The 10,854-nt window shown below is 45.7% G+C and overlaps 1 protein-coding gene and 1 long non-coding RNA gene across 14 annotated transcripts in view; one reads left to right on the top strand and one right to left on the bottom strand.

The window, feature by feature from the left end:
* Nucleotides 1–301: 301 nt before the first annotated feature.
* LOC111244017 (uncharacterized) overlaps nucleotides 302–10,854 on the top strand; it is a 179,599-nt gene continuing 169,046 nt past the window's right edge. For 7 of the 11 annotated variants that reach the window (XM_022790530.2, XM_022790532.2, XM_022790531.2 and 4 more), the window contains exon 1: nucleotides 306–2,067. The gene's annotated coding sequence lies outside the window, so the exon portion shown is untranslated. Of the gene's footprint in view, nucleotides 2,068–10,854 lie in introns of all 11 variants that reach the window. The other 4 variants (XM_086978489.1, XM_086978487.1, XM_086978490.1 and 1 more) reach the window with 3 other exon arrangements.
* LOC147757374 (uncharacterized) lies at nucleotides 3,575–10,437 on the bottom strand. 3 transcript variants are annotated; one of them, XR_015319861.1, is made up of 3 exons: nucleotides 9,131–10,437; nucleotides 6,130–7,058; nucleotides 3,575–4,169 (listed from the first exon to the last, which is right to left on the bottom strand). It is a non-coding gene; the product is annotated as an uncharacterized LOC147757374 (long non-coding RNA). The 3 variants fall into 3 exon arrangements; XR_015319859.1 differs by lacking the exon at nucleotides 3,575–4,169 and having other exon boundaries at nucleotides 5,390–7,058; XR_015319860.1 differs by lacking the exons at nucleotides 3,575–4,169; nucleotides 9,131–10,437 and adding an exon at nucleotides 8,133–9,029 and having other exon boundaries at nucleotides 5,390–7,058.

Raw genomic sequence — 10,854 nt, 5'->3', positions numbered from 1 at the left:
TCTAACATACACGTATCGTATATTGTATCAGTACGCTGACCCCAGTCGTTACGTTAAGTCAAGTCTCTAGTGCTATCTGTGATTTCTTGTTGTTGTAGAGATCGCTTGCTCTCCAAGCGCATCTGTTCATCCGTTTGTAGGGCGACCATAAACCTGTTCAGCGAAAGTGTCGTCGGCCGTAACGGCAACCGTCACGGTCGCCATATCAGCCAACAGTAACTGTAGTGGTAGTAGTAATACTTGAGACAGGAGTTGCCGGCGTCGTAGTTGGATGTAGTCGTTGATCGGTCCAAGGCTAGTGGCCCATCGTCGCCTGCCCGTTCCCTGTCAACTGTAGCCGTGCGACTATGCTTCTCCTACCAGCACCACAGTGGTCCTATGGTACTGGACGAACTAGTAGTAATTGTAATGGTGCTGCTTGTCGTACAGCCAGTCATAGACTTTCTGTGTGTCGCTGTTTCCCTCGCCCAGGTGCGCGCGCATCGAAGCGGCCGTCGTCAGTGTGCGCGGAGGCAAATGCAGGAGGGCCGGCGCCGCCGCCGCCGCTGCTGCTTTCGCTTCGGGCCGCGATCGCTTCGAACGAGTAGTGTGCTTTGTTTGCATCGGCGTCGCGGGCACGGGAGCGCTCTGCGACGGGTCGGGCCGCTACCGCCAGTGAACTGGATTGATTGGAAAGTAACTCCATTGGAACATACTTTGGAAACGCGTCAGCCCATTGTTGTTGTTGTTATTGTTGTTCTTTGCGTCGTTGTTGTTGATGGCAGTAGAAAGAAAGAAGTTTGTCGCAAAAAAAGTTTGTCGCGACAAAAGACCTAGAGAGAAAAGAACGTTCATCTGTCTGAATCTTGCGCGGGTTTTTTTCGGCGGGTGCAGCGCCGAATACAGTGCTAACATCAGAAAGTGCTTCTGAAGTTGAAAGTGCTAATAAAAGTGGTTACTAAGCCAATTGAAAAGGATTAGATCCGAAGTAGAAAGCGGGCGGGCGAGCGAGCGAGCGAGCGAGAGAGAGAGAGAGAGAGAGAGAGAGAGGGAGAGAAACGAGCGAGAGAGTGAGAGAGAGAGAGAGAGCGAGGAGCTAGGAGCTAGAGTTAGAAGAGTACGTGACAAGCACGTTGGCGTTGCATGACGGCTCTGTGCATTATTTCCTTGCCTAGTCATAAGCAGGCAAACAAAGGCGGAGTAAGGAGCAGAATATGTTGTCCGTCTATGCAACAGGGACAAATGCTAGACGAAACGAAGCCAAAGTGTAGGTTGATCAGGGAGCTTTTAGTCGATAAAGGAAGATCAACAACAGGAGTCTCGTTGTCTTCAGGTTGTGACTGATTTGGACTTTTCTCATCTGTCGTGTTGATACGGCGTGGTTGGTAGTCTTCTAGTTCGATCAGACGGGGGCTGCTCACGGGCATCCACGCTGCCGCGGTGGTGTGGTGTTGACAAATACACAATGGCAGTGACGATAACGATGCTACTAATGCCGGTCAATTCTGGCGCCAGTCCCCGTTGAAAGAACTGGAAGAGAAGGAGCTGGGTGCCGTTGACTCGGCGGGCCTGCCAGAGGACATAGGCAGCCTGGGCCGATAGCGGCACGGAGTGTGTTCATACTCGGACAAGTGACAGACAGACAAGTAAAGCAGACTAACCGAAGGCAACGAGAATGACAAGTCAGGTGTGAAAGCTATGACGAAAAAATAGAAAAAAGAGGGGCAAAGAAAGAGAAAATTGGAAAAGGTTTTTTGTGTGTGTGTGTGGTACAAAAAAGGAGAGAAAACGAAAGGCCAAGAAAAACCAGCGCAAACGCTGCTGGTTGAAGGAAAGAGACGAGGCTGAGTTGATGGATCTGTCACGCTGTTCGGTGTTCTCCTGATCTCTGCACTGATCCTCGTAACGTGTATATTGTAGTATTTCGTCTAAACGTAAATATATACGTAAATATACATAGTCAGGTGAAACAGACGACGTCGGAGAGCACGAGGCTGACAGTTGAGGAGTGGTTAAAAACTGGTAGTTCACTGGAAGTGGCCCCGCGCGTCGCGGATATATCTCGAGTAAACATCTCGGCCGTGGATGGTAAGTTGGTTTACGTAAGTTTACTTCTAAGTACATATCGAAATAGAATAAATACAGGAACATCCATACTTATGAACGTGTCAATACTGAGCTACACAGCCAAGTACATGCAATATATATATATATTCGTCTTCTAACACAGAGACATATAACGTTCCCAAGTCGACTTGCAATCGGAACCACATCCTCAAAACGACTCGCTGGCTGAAGTAAATATGCTTGATAAAAATGGTGAAAGAAGAGTGGTATGAAACCAATTTGTGCTTGGTAAAATATTGCCTAGAAGGAATCTGCCTAGTGCATATGGTAAATACCCATAGTTTATCAATGCTGCATGGACAACAATCCTTAGATCCTATGTTTCGTAAGTCACATTGATGTTTGTAACCATTATGTATTTTATACGACTGCTCCATATATGCACGTATGTGTGCTCATGAATATTTATTAGGACATATAGGTTAGGAACCTAGCGTTATGTGGCCTTATCTAGCTGCCTGTATAGGTCGATCGGCGAGCCGTCGTTGACCATGTTTATGCTCCACTACACTAGGCGAACCTGAAGCTGGATCGCCGTACTTCTAGGCAGTTTGATAGAAACAAAGAGCGGACTAATTAAGTGAGCACGTAAGTTGTATCGTTTGTAGAGTGCTTTCTGTAGCGCAAAGCGTGAACGTTACAGTCTCGCTCGGTAAGTTGTCGGACTGCGCGTGTTTTTTTACGGGTCGAACACCTGCTGAACGAGTTACTCAACAGTAGCATTTCTACGCAGCGATTTACTCCGATCTACCTATTTTTATGTTTTTCTATATGTGCGAACGAGAAGCGGTTGCTTCCTTCGTTCCAGTTTCTTTTTGCCGTAAGAACCCTGAGCCGTGTTCGGTGGGCTGTCGCAGATGGCACGTCGAGCTCCGATTAGCAAGCGACAAAAACGCACATTTGAAGCTCAAAAAGAACAAGCGAGTTTTACTTGCACAGCATCTCCGGCTGACATTGTCACTGTTGTCGTTACTGCCATCATCGGCATTGTCCTGCCGCGGGCTTTGGCTGTCACGAACTGATGTCTATAGCTATGGCGACGGCGACGGCGACTGCCGTAGAAATAAGACAAACATTCAAATTCTCGATTTCTATCAGAGAGAAACTTTCTGAACAAGTTGGTTAACAAACGATAGGTGATTATAATGGAGCTAGCGTGAATGTGGCTGTTGACGGTGGCGATGGTCGCGGCAAAGCGGGATAGGAAGCCCTGACTGTCGGAGACGGACAAACGATTCCAGGAAGAGTACTCTTGGATTGAAGCCCTCGTGGTAAAACAGCAATCGCGTACGTTGAAGTGAATGGTGCACTTTCCTTCGACTAAGGACATGGACACAGAGGCCGGAATCAGTTGCGATCGAATCGTGGTAACTTTAACTAGTCGACTAGATAATCACAAAGATAATATGCTCCCTTTGATTGTGGGTGGATGTAAGCGTAAATGTTATTAGACTTACCTAGAAGTATTATACACGTTATAATAAGAATATCCGATGACCTCGCAAGGAATCGAAGGTAGCGCAGACTTATGCACAAAATCTACAGAAGTTGCATCAGACAAGACATTGGCATCACGCTGCGAAAAAAATGTTTTTCTTTTTTTATTGACAATGACAACACAACAACAACAACAACAACAACAACAACAACAATAACGAAATGAAGATGAACCGTCATATTGTCTTGCTAATTTTACTTTGGACAGTCATGAGAAATTATAGTTCACAGTAAGGGTCGACTGCCTTCTCTAGCAGTAATGCGACCGCGCCGGTTTCGATTAGATACAATGTCTCGTTGCTACACTGTTCGGTCTATCTTGTGCGTGTTGTAACAGCGGCGCTAACGACGTTCGCTCTTTAACGCTCCTCTCCACGTTAGCACTTTATATATGTACGTACGTACGTACGTAAACTAATGCAACATTGTAGAATGGTGCGGTGAAGATGAGCGATGGCGCTGGCTGACGTCTGCTTATTTAATAGGCAAGGGGGCTTCATTGTTGGATTCGCAGCGGCGATTATCGTTGCGCAACGTCATACTACTGCACTACGCTTTGATCTTCGCTGAAAAGCAGGGAAGCGGACGCTTTAGAACTATTGCTACAATTACTGATTTGCTCGCTGCTTTTGTTCGGCGCTGCCGATCTTATCGTGAGTTGCTGCCTGGGTTGGATAGGAGATGCGTAACATTTTGATGTGACTAGTTCATTAACAGTTGTATCTACGACAGTGGCGTTAACAGCAGCGGTAACAAGAAAAGCCGTAACAAAATGACGTGAGGAAGCGGCCTCAAACGTAGCAGGATGGTACTGCCGTAGATAGACGTTGATCAATAATGCTGGGTTTGCTGGGACTGATCCTGGGCATATCATGGATAATTCACGTACCTATATATATCTATATGGGATATGGCCGAGGTAGGTGGCAGCTGGTTAGCTACTTTTTTTAATAGCAGGAAAGATCTAGGTTTCGTGCGTTTGTTGAACGTATTCTTCATTAATATTGTTCAAGACGTAATAATCGGTAAAATTGACCGATGCAAGCAACCAGATGATTGTATAATTAGTCTCGAACGGTACCGTAAAGCAAATTTACATATGACATGTACAGCCGGCCGCAGACGCGTAACTGACTTTTGAACTACTTATTATTATGGTAGAAATGTAGCGTCGACATTTAAATTCTATATGGTGCAGTTGATAATAGGACAACAACAATCTGCTTGGTGGTTTTCTGTTTTGATGGCCTTGCTTTTTTCAAGACCGTTCTTCAATGTCGCCATTGGCACTAGATGTTCGAAATATTTAGGATAAATTTGGCGGGCTGTTATAGGCGTGCGTACAATCACCCGCTACTCTCGGTGGAACGTAGGGTAGCGTATTTACTACGTCAGATAGCATGGCAAACTAAAAGGAAACCAGCAATGTTCCGTGAAGACACGTCATAACAGGAGGCTATTGCTCAGTGTCCTCCCGCAGAGCGATGGACAGTGTAAAGTTTGTTGATCGTCTAAGTCCAACTGGCTATGTTATCACCAATCCTCAAGTGGCTTTCGGAAAAAAAAAACAATGAAGATTTCCTTGAAGTAGGGCGAGGTAAAATTTTTATAATGATAATTAGATTGAAATAACTTGAAAACTCATCAAGCTAGCACAAACGTCAATTTCTACTAACGCTAAAAATTTGACGCGGAATTAACGGTTGTTTTTGGGGAAAAGATGGTTATCTATCGCCCACTTGCTAGGGTAATTAGCACTGACGAAGGACCTAAATTCTTTTAAGACTTTTTGCGCCTGTTCGTACCGTTTCGGCTTTTTTTTTTTTAGGAGTGTTGCTTTTTTTATCGACCAGAACCTAAAGTCAAACGAATCTATACATAGCCAGATTGTTTCACTTAGGATCACTGCTAGAAAGTAATATGTGAATTAAGACCATGCAAATAAAGCCGAATCCAAACCGAATCTGAGTTGTATTAGATAAACAAGTCCGTCATGATCTCCCGAGGCATATCGAAACAGATTTTTCCGGGCATCTGTCTTCATTTAGATATAGCTTACGTATAAATATCACACACCTTGTCCCAATTCAACCCAAACGCTTTGCGTATTATATAACAATGGAAACACATGTGGCTTCACGCTCAGACTGCTAGTGGGCGTCGACTAGTCTATAACTATTCGTCTGATAAGAACTTCAAAACAGTGGGATCTATGCCACTGTCCACAGTAGAGGAAGTTGTTCTAGGAAGTCGAATAATCATTCTCCAAGTGAAAGAGAAGACTGGCGAGATCTTCGAATTGTGAAGATAGACCTCAAATGTAACATTACAGTGGGACGTCTGCTCGACTTTAAACGACTTCCCGATGAAGATACTGGAGTAACATTGGAAATTCGAGTTGAACCGTTTAATAGCAGTTGTCTATCTTGCTGGTTATCTATTAACTGTTGTTGTTCTGATAGAGGACCTTACTCTTAAGATGCACGCGCAAACCACACCGCAGGCCACATATACAAACATGCTTACCTTGACATCATGAACGTTGAAGCGCGAATGACACTTGTGAACGAAATACCACAGACCCATCTATGCATAAGCGCAGATTTGCTACGAGAGGCAAATCAAGTTTGATCAAGTTACAAAGGGCAAGTTCCGTCGTAGACAAATCCGATATCGGTCTAAAGTGCTGAGTCAGATTCATCTAAGGCGGACTGGATCTATGGATTCACCAGACGCCACTTAATCGGCAGCTGAGCAAATTGCCGATCTTTGGAACACAAACGTTGATTCTTTCCGTCTCAGGCTGCGAGCACGTCTGATATTATCGTTATATAATACTGACATCTGTTGCATTGAGCATTTATTTCCTTTAAGTTGCAACCGAAATGTACAGCCTGTACAAGAGTGCCTGTACATGTGTTTATTTCTACAATAGTCAACTGCTCAATAACAACATCGATCTTTCTACCATATACATGCATGCATGCATGCATGCATGCACGCACTTAGGAGCGTAGCTGACGAAACATATAGTAAGCGTAAAATTTACGTCCAGTTTTACTTTATTCCACCCACACAAGAAGTGATGGCAAATGGTGTCGGCTGTATCTAATTACTAGCTACCTTTTGATTGGATCCAGCACCAGTGTCCATTATTTCGCTTGTACTGTTCCTGTCATTGAGCAAGGCAGCCTTTTCCTAGTACGTAGATCCTGATCTCATTGTCGAATCGGTAAGTTGTTTTATCGCCGCGGCCGTCACCGTGTTGGGCTTCAGCAGCTGTATCGTTATTAATTCCGCTGGTATTACCTGACAGACGCTGTAGTGATGATCGTGACTGTGCTAGCCTTAGCAGCAGCTAGGGCCGCTGTCATCGGTGCCTTTAGTATTATATTGGTTTTCGTTTGCCCGCGGTTCATTTCGTTCGTGCGGAGTTGCTCACTAGCAGATGAGGGCTGAAACAGAAGGGACAAATACGGCGAGATCTAGATACAGTGAGATAAGGCTAAACTATACATTATAGAATATCGGCCTAGTGGGGGGCAAGGCTATAAGCAAGAGATCTCCTATTGAATGACTAGCACAACGATTTCCCTTTTGCGTTTTTTATCCGTTGCACGAAAAAAAATATGCTTTGTTATTTCAGAGGCAGTTGGTTGACGGCCACTACTGCTGCTACTGAAACAGGCAACGGATGATTCTGGCCCACCGCTTCGCGGCTCCAACCATTGCCATTCGTGCAGCTTAATATGGCTTTTTGCCGTCGCTTTGGTTCACCCCTTCCTATATCTCTCGCTGTAGCTTGCAGGCGATTCACCGCGTTCATTGGACGTTCCAGGTTGTCTGTCTATTCGCGAGCTCAAGTATGAGCCGTTGCATCACGTTCGCTCGCTTGTTATATGTACCACTACCACAAGCCATCACCGCTCTGCCTTTGTTACAAGGTCCCAGGGGCTATTACAAGGGCAATAGTACGTTTTCGAGAGTCACGGGTAGGGCTCTTGCTCGAGACTACAGCTTGTGTGTATTATATGAATGTCTGTGCGTGTTCGTCCTTATTTCAAACCGTGTGTTTGTATTAGTGTTTTTCAATGAGAATGCTATCGTTAAGTGTGTAGTCGCAAGATTCATCCGTGTGTGACAGGGGAAAGCGTTCGTTTGTATCTGTAGAAGGATTGGTGATAGTTTTCTTTTCCCGTTAGTATGTTAAATCGTCTGTTTGTCTGCAGTGAAGGAGAGAGAAAAATCGAGCTTACCTTTATAATTCTCTGTCGCTTTGTGCTAGTATTGTTTAGCCGTAGGGCTGTGAGCGAGACTATGTCTGTAGACATGTGTTATAGCAGAGTGTGGTAAAAGTAGGTTAAGCTGTGGCGTCGGCCTGCCTAGACCATTGCGCTTGCCCTTTTCACATCGTTGTCGTCGTGGTCGGCGTCATCACCAAGAGCCAACGGCAGTACAGCAAAATCAACAATAACAGTATTAACGCCGTTACCTTTACCAACGCAACAAAGCGTTCGCTGCTTGCTTACCATGAACAAACGTAGTCAATGTAGGCGACCAGGACGACGACAGAGGACAAGCCACCATGACGACGAGCAGCGGGATATTGGCATGTAGCAAACGAAAAGAAGGCTAACTGAAACCAATGCCGAGCAGCTAACTAATGGCAAAAGTCAGTCGAGGTACAGTAAGGAACAGTGGAAGGAACGAGGGAGAGGAGAAAGCAAGTAACGACGTATAGAGCTCGTAGCGTTTGAGAGCAGTTAGAGTTAGGCAGGCAGAGTGAAGGACGGACGGCGCTGGACGGAGAAGCATCGGTTAAGCAGCCGAATGACCGCCAATGACCATCTCGACAACGGCCAGAAAACGGCGACGATGATGGCAACAACAACAACAACAACAACAACAACAACAACAGCAGCAGCAGCAGCAGCGGCAGGGACAACAACATCGAACGCCGTCATCAAAAAAAGCCGGAATGAAAAGAGACAACACACAGAGGCCACAGACACACGGTCATACAGACGCGCAAATACAGGAACGCAACGGCGCTGCGGGAAACACATGTGGAGTCCGGTAGGCGTCAGCAGGTCGAAGACGATCGCTACCAGACAATAAGGATGACAAAACAACAAGCCAGCAACGAGAATAGATATAGCCGTCATTGGCACAATTGTATTTGCCGTACGGTAGTAGAATCCGCAGGAGGCAGCAGTGCTGTGTCTGTGTTCTTGGATACGTTAAGCACAATGCGATATAATCGTGAATAAATTAATCGATGCAGACCACGATCAGGAGACAATGGCCGAAACGGCCTTCGAACGTCTCGAAGGCGATCATTTGTGCTATAATTCTTTCCTCGATGATAGTTAAAGCTGTGAAAAGTTAATAGAAATAAAGTAAATAAACTAAAAGAGAAGAATACTCCAAGACGCTAAAATAGTGCAGTTATTTTTCTTTCTATACACATGGACTGCGAATGTAATTGTAATTTACTTATTGTAAATATATCACATAAAAATCTTACGATTGTGTACATCCTCAAAAAGTGGCCCATAAATATCACTGTCGGATCTTTGTGCCCATCGTGCAGTCGACAGTAATCGAAACGGGATAGATGTCCATAGATTATTTTTACCTATATTTTCTTCTGGTTATTATACGGCCGACTTAATAGCGCTTGAGTCGATAATGATCGCCAACTTCTCGGTGATTACCGACATTTAGTACAAGAGCTGTTGTTCCTGCCGTGTGGTTCCTCTTGGCTGAGTGCTACCCAGCCACACGGGAGCACAGATTCTAGGAAAAGCACACACGCATGGTGAAGCGCGCGGTGATTAGAGTTTAGTTGATGAACTGGCAAAAAAGGAATCTTGTTTGGTCGCTATAAAGGACAATAGCCATCTTCCACGGTTGGTAGGGTTTGTTTTCTACATGTTTTTTCATTTATACCCTTTAGGAGTTTGGCATTTTGTGCCATTAAATTATCTGGCGGCAACTGCGGGTTACCGATGTCATCGCCGTCGAAATCATCACAGTAATAGTTACCACGAACAGGCATAAGGACAACCGCAGTCGCACATAGACACTGTCGCCTACGAGCATGGAGCCGTTGATTTCTGTTTTGCGTGGTTTGGCCCAGGCGCCGTACCCAAAAATGCATTCATCCTTCAACAGCGACAAGGTTAACGTGGTGGAGCTCGCTGGCACCAACAAGCGTCACTAGGATGACCAAAACTTCTTGAACCAGCACAGAATTTCTGAATCAGCAGGTCAGTCTTAAAAAGAGCAGGCGGTGCGACGAACCCATCTGTTGACCCATCCGCTACCAGTGCTGTGCCCATGGGCAACTCACTCAGCATTTTTAATCGAATCTACAAATCGAGCCACGATTTCTCTTCACGCCAGACTATATACAGCACCAAATCGTTGTTCTTCATAGATGTATATATATATATATATATATGTACATTATGCGTTATTATGATGGTCGTAAGGGCCGCCGTAAAATCTACCATCGTTCTTCCAATTTGCCAGTTGAAAATGAGCATTTCTTTTTAAATTTCAGTAGCATTCTAGCTACAGGGATGCCTACAGGAATCGCATCTTTTCTTCCTTTTCGCTTCCATTCCTTCTCGTCCCAGCACACAGAATAGCACCGAAATCAACTCCTTCTTAACAGCGTCGTCAGCGCCACCATCAACGAGTGGCGGTAGCAGCGCTGGCGTCCTCTGTCACCCAGCACCGTAGCTCTAACGCTGTGATTCACAACTACAACACTACTGGCCTATATACTATTTAGTAAGGTACTGGTTTTGGGTTGCGGCGCATGTATCACTCTCACCCCTTTTCGTCGGTCGATTTCCGACAGCGGCAGCGCGTCAGGTCAGCAACGCCCAGCACAGAGACCTTTCGCGTAGCTATAATCTTTTATAGTACAACGCTGTTCGGAGCTATTCTAGTCCATTGCAGGCCTCGCACTGTGCCACTCGGTATAATCGTGTAGTTAGCGTCTGCGCGTGCGTAGACGGTGGCGACGGCGTCAGCTTCAGCAATGATTCCGGCGGCCGCAGTGTCGCCTTCCCCTCGCAAGCACAACGGCTGCGGCGCGGCTTTCGGCTAATTCATCCCCGTCCAAGCTGCCCGCCTGGTTAGGCCTAGCTACTATTGTTGACCTGGCAGTGACGGTTAAAGTGGTGATGCTGTGTACCATCGGCAGCATAACTCGACGCGCTGAATAATGAGTCGACA

Source organism: Varroa destructor, unplaced genomic scaffold, assembly GCF_002443255.2.
Source record: "Varroa destructor unplaced genomic scaffold, Vdes_3.0 BEIS01000002.1, whole genome shotgun sequence".
Taxonomy (NCBI): Eukaryota; Metazoa; Arthropoda; class Arachnida; order Mesostigmata; family Varroidae; genus Varroa; species Varroa destructor.
The sequence above is the reverse complement of the archived record's forward strand: the minus strand, read 5'-3'. Positions and strand labels throughout refer to the sequence as shown.